The sequence below is a fragment of the Elephantulus edwardii genome, unplaced genomic scaffold (assembly GCF_000299155.1).
Source record: "Elephantulus edwardii isolate Elephantulus edwardi_28Jun2011 unplaced genomic scaffold, EleEdw1.0 scaffold00020, whole genome shotgun sequence".
Lineage (NCBI taxonomy): Eukaryota > Metazoa > Chordata > Mammalia > Macroscelidea > Macroscelididae > Elephantulus > Elephantulus edwardii.
The window spans coordinates 905,200-910,754 of NW_006399770.1; the positions used below are offsets into that span (position 1 = coordinate 905,200).

At 39.4% G+C, this 5,555-nt stretch overlaps 1 pseudogene; it reads left to right on the top strand.

Annotated features, from left to right (window-relative positions):
• The first annotated feature begins 4,057 nt into the window (after positions 1-4,057).
• LOC102851348 lies at positions 4,058-4,468 on the top strand (annotated as a pseudogene).
• The last annotated feature ends 1,087 nt before the right edge of the window (positions 4,469-5,555 follow it).

Here is a 5,555-nt window from a genome sequence, read left to right on the forward strand (position 1 = left end):
GGCACAGGACAGAGCGGAGTTTAGGGCTGTTGTAGATAGGGTCGCTATGAGTCGCAGGCGACTCGACGGCACATAACAACAACAACAACAACAACAACACAAAACTGAAAAATAATGAACTTGTAAAACATTACACAATACGGGGGACCCTGGAGCACATCATGCTGAGTGAAATATCTCAGTCATAAAGGGGAAATACTGCAAAACACCACTGTTATAAAGCCTCTGATATTGGGGATTGGGAGGAGAATAGGATAAGAGTGGATAGATAATGGCCACTGCATTGGGAGAAAGAAAGAACTATCTAAAAGGAATATATGATTAGGCATTACACATATGACAACAGCCCAGAATAAGATATTTATCATTGCAAAGAGGACTGGGGGAGGGGTGTGGGGAAGGAGGTAATTGTGCAATAATGAATATTTTTTTTAAAAAGTGAACTGGGCGTGGAGAAAGGGGGAGGTGGGGTAAAATGTACAATAATGAATGAATGAAAATCTAACTTCTCTGTAAATGTTCATAAAAATCACAATTAAAATAATACAATTTTCTTTAAAAAGCTCTCAGAAGTACAAAAGGAAAAATATATGAAGTACACTAATAAATATAATTACATAATTCTGAAAGGAACTGTCATATAGTGGGCTGGTTCTTTTTTTATGGCTTTGCCCTTTACACTAGACTGTCCAAGGCTTGTGTGGGTCACATCTATGAATACATAGATGGCATAAAGGAGATTCAAATTTGGACAAGAAAAGGAGTTAAAGTGCATTATGTTACAATAAGTAAACAAATATATGTGAACTCTGAGCCCATGAAAATTAAAATGGATAGATTAACATGTAAGCCAGAAGAACCATAAAAATGAAAACAACTTTAGAAAACAAAATAGCTGATCAACAACCTGCACACAAGATGACCTTGTTGCTGAAAGTGAGCAGAACTTGAAATACTTGCTGCAGAAGATCAAAGACTACAGTTTTCAATATGAATTATATCTCAATATCAAGAAAAAAATTGCTCTCTACTGGGCCAACAGGCAATATTATGACAGATTGAGAAAGTACTGAAGTTGTCAACTATTTAATCTTACTTGGATCCATAATCAGCAGCATCCTTGATACCAGCCATCAAGAAATCAAAAGACATGTTGCATTGGGAATATCTGCTCTCAAAGACATCTTCGAAGTGTCAAAGAGCAACTGATTAAGGCACACTTAATTCAATCCATGGACTTTTTAGTTACTTGTTATACATCTGAAAGTAGGACAACGAATAGGGATGACAGAAGAAGAATCAGTGCCTTTGAATTGTGGTGTTGGAGATGAGTACTGAATATCTATCCCATGGATGGCCAAAAGAGCAAACAAATATCTCTTACTGGCAGTAAAACCAAGGTACTCCTTAGAGTCAAGCATGGTAAAATTTCATTTATCTCACATACTTCAGACATGTTGTTAGGAGAGGCCAGTCCTTGGAAAAAGATATAATGCTGGGAAAGTCAGCAAGAGAGAGGAAGACCCTCCACAAGATGGATTAATACAGTGACTGTAACAATGGGCTCAAGTACATCAGTGATGATTAAGAGGGTGCAGGACACGGCCAGGTTCAGATCCATTGTTCAGAGGGTCACTATAAGTCATAATCAGCTTTGAGGCACCTAACAACAACAACAACAATCTCTCATATACTCCATCACAACACTCTTTGTTCTTCATCTTCTTAAGCATTATTTAAAACACTTTCAAATTTATTTACTGTATATCTTCTTCCCTCAAAGTAGGGAACATGAAGGCTAGAAATTTGCTTTGCAGACCTTTCCAAATTCCTGACAACAGTTCTTTGAAAGGCACATGAGAAATGGAGTCGGTAGGTGGTGTATTTAGATAAGCTCTGCAACTATCCATGAACGTTATGCAGGAAAAGACACTTAAAAAGCAGGAAGATCCTTATACAAGATGGACTTATACAGTGGCTGCAACAATAGCTCAAGCACAACACTGAGCCATGCATGGGAGCACATGGGCAAAGAACTAGGCTGATAACCAAAACGTCAGCGATTTGAACCCATTAGATGCTCTGCAGGAGAAAGATATGTAACTTTCCATGTTTTGTACTGTTATACATTGGGTCACTGTACATCAGAACCAACTTGATGATCCCTAGTTAACCAAAAGGTTAGCAGTTTCAACTTATCTATAGGCACTTCTGAAGAAAGCCCTGCTTCCAAAAGGCTCCAACCTTGGAAATCTGTGGAGTGCATTAATGATAACTGGGGCCTGGGACGAAAAAGCTGGAAATAGTGAAGAAGAAACGGTAGTTGGCAAGTATGAGCATCGTGACAAAAATGAGGCTGGAAACATGATTGAATTTTGTACATTTAACTCTGAGAAGAATGGCAATCCCAGAAGATCATGCTTATGTGAAATCTATACTTGGACCTGGAGGCAGTCATCAGAACAGAGCAAGAAAACACTACATACATGGTCCAAAATTGGGAAGGGTGTATTCCAGGGATGTGTCCTATCCCCATACCTTTTCAATCTATATGCAGAACAGATTATCCAGGAGGCTGGGCTCTATGAGGAGAAATGTGGTATCAGGATTGGAGAAGAATCATCAACAATCTGCGTTATGTAGAAGACCCAACCCTGCTTGCTGAAACTGAGGAGGACCTGAACCACTTGCTGCAGAAGGTCAAGGACTACAGCCTTCAATATGGATTGAAGCTCAATATCAAGGAAACAAAGATTCTCAGCACTGGGCCAACTGGCAGCATCATGATAGATGGTGAAGAGACTGAGATTGTTAATAGCCTTAGTTTGCTTGGCTCCACAGTCAACACTCTTGGTACTAGCAGAGAGGAAATTAAAAGATGAATTGCATTGGGAAAGTCTGCTGTCAGAGACCTCTCCAAAGTACTTAAAAGCAATAATGTCAGTCTGAAGACTAAGGTGAACCTGATCCAGGCCATAGGCTTTGAAAATACTTGCTATGTATCAGAAAGCTGGACAATGACTAGGGATGATAGAAGGAGAATTGATGCCTTTGAGCTGTGATGCTGGAGAAGTGTACTAAATATAGCATGGACTGCTAGGAGAACAAACAGGTTCATGCCAGAGAGGGTAAGACCAGGCTGCTTCTTGGAGGCAAGGATTCTGAAGCTACATCTGACATGCTTTGGACATGGAGAGGAATGCTTGGGAGGGTGGAGGGACAGTGCAAGAGAGGAAGATCCTCAATGAGATGGATTGATTCCGTGACTGGGGTGATAGGGGTAGGTGTGTCAGAAACAAAAAGATTGGCACGGGATAGAGCAGGGTTTAGGGCTGTATACATAGGGTCACTATGAGTCACAGGTGACTTGAAGGCATATAACAACAACAACAATATACATCTCAAATAGCTTTTTAAAACAAACAAACCACTAGCAGTGACTTTACACATGTACCTCACCTGACGGGCTGCATACAAGTCAGATTGACTACATCTGGGGAAGGACTAGTCAGAGAAGCTCAGTATCAGCCGTCAGGACAAGTGCTGATAGTGGAACAGACCACACGCAAGTTCAAAGTGAGGCTGAAAAAAAACCGAAAACAAGTCTTCGAGAACCAAAATATTATCTTGAATCTATCTCACATGAATTTAAAAATCACTTTAAGAATAAGTTTGATGCTGTGAACACTAAAGATTAAAGGCCAGATGAGTTTGGAGATGACATCAAGGATATTCAGGATGAGAACAAAAGGTCACTATAAAGACAGAGGAGAGAAAAAACCTAAAATGGATGTCAGATGAGATCCTGAAAATTGCAGTAGGGCATCAAGAAGCCAAAACAAAGGGAAGAGATGTTCAAGTCCAAGAGCAGAACACAAGATTCCAAAGGGCAGTTCAAGAAGACAATGGAATATGCACATACCTGGAATTGGAGGGGGGGGAAAAAGTATATCACTCAGTATTTCTCAAACTGAAAAACAAATCCAAGCCTTGAGTTGCAATATTTAAGAGATGTTATGGGCAAATTTTTAAAAGATCTGGGAAGCATAAAAAGAAGATGGAGGACCTGCAGGTCCTGAAACCGAGGGCTACAACACATCAGCAGCCACGGCAGCCCCTGCAGTTATTTAAGAGTTTTCTTCGGAGCAAACAATGTGAGGGTTGGTACATTAGTAGGTGAAGATAAATATGGAAACAAATACTATGAAGACAACAAGCAGTTTTTTAGTCATCACCAGTGAGTTATATATACTGCTGAAATGAATGGCAAATCCTCATTCTGGGATGTGGATGGAAGCATAATGCCTCTTGAACGGCACCACTGGCTTCACTGTATGACCAACAATAAAGCCACCTACTGCTCATAAGTTCAATGAGTCCAGCACTCCAGAAAAATAGGTGCCTTATTCCAGCACTGGAAAGAAGATTGATTCACGAGTGGGTCCCACTTTCAACACTTTACAAATAAAAACAATGAAAATTAAATATGTACAAAAATCAGCTTTTCATGTAATTGCACTTTGATTCTTGCTAGTAACTTGATTAAATTTATTTGACTTGAAAGAAAAAAAGAAGATAGAAGGAATACACAGAATCACTGTATAAATAAAGAAATGGCCAACATGGAAATATTTGAGGAAGTACCATATGATCAAGAGCTAATGCTAATAAAGGAAAAAGTTTAAGCTACAATGAAGGCTTTGCCAAAAAAATAAAGCCCCATGAATTAGTGGGATACCAACTGGTATGCTTCAAATGACAGATGCAGCCCTGGACATGCTTACCAGTCTGTGCCAGGAAATTTGCACTATAGCTAACTGTCCAACCGACTGGAAGAGATTCATATTTGTTCCCCTTTCCAAGAAAGGTGATCCAATAGGATGTGGAAATTATCAAACAATATAATTAATATCTCATGCAAGCAAAATACTGCTGAAAAATCATTAAACAATGGCTAGAACACTAAATTGGCCAAAAATCACCAGAAGTTCAAGCTGGATTAAGAAAAGGTCATGACATCCGGAATATCTCTGCTGATGTCAGATGGGTCCTTGGCTGAAAGCAAAGAATACCAGAAGGATGTCTATTTGTGCTTTATTTACTATGCAAAGGCATTTGACTGTGTGAATCATAACAAATTATGGCTAACATTGAGAAAAATGGGAATCGCAGAACATGAAATTGTGCTCATACAAAACCTATACCTAGAGCTGTTTGAACAACCTAGCCTGTTGTGCGAACAGAACAAGAGAACTCTATATGGCTTAAAATAAGAAAGATGTATATTAAGGTTGTATCCTTTCTCCATACCTATTCAATCTGTATGTTGAGTAAATTATTCAAGAAGTTGGATTCTATGAGGAGAAATATGGCTTCAGAATTGGAGGAAGACTCATCAATAACCCTCGTATGGAGATCAAAGTTAGGAGGACTTGAAGTGCTTACTGCATAAAATCAAAGACTGTTGTTGTTGTTGTTGTTGTTGTTATGTGCCGTCGAGTCGTTTCCGACTCATAGCGACCCTATGCACAACAGCCCTAAACCCTGCTCTATCC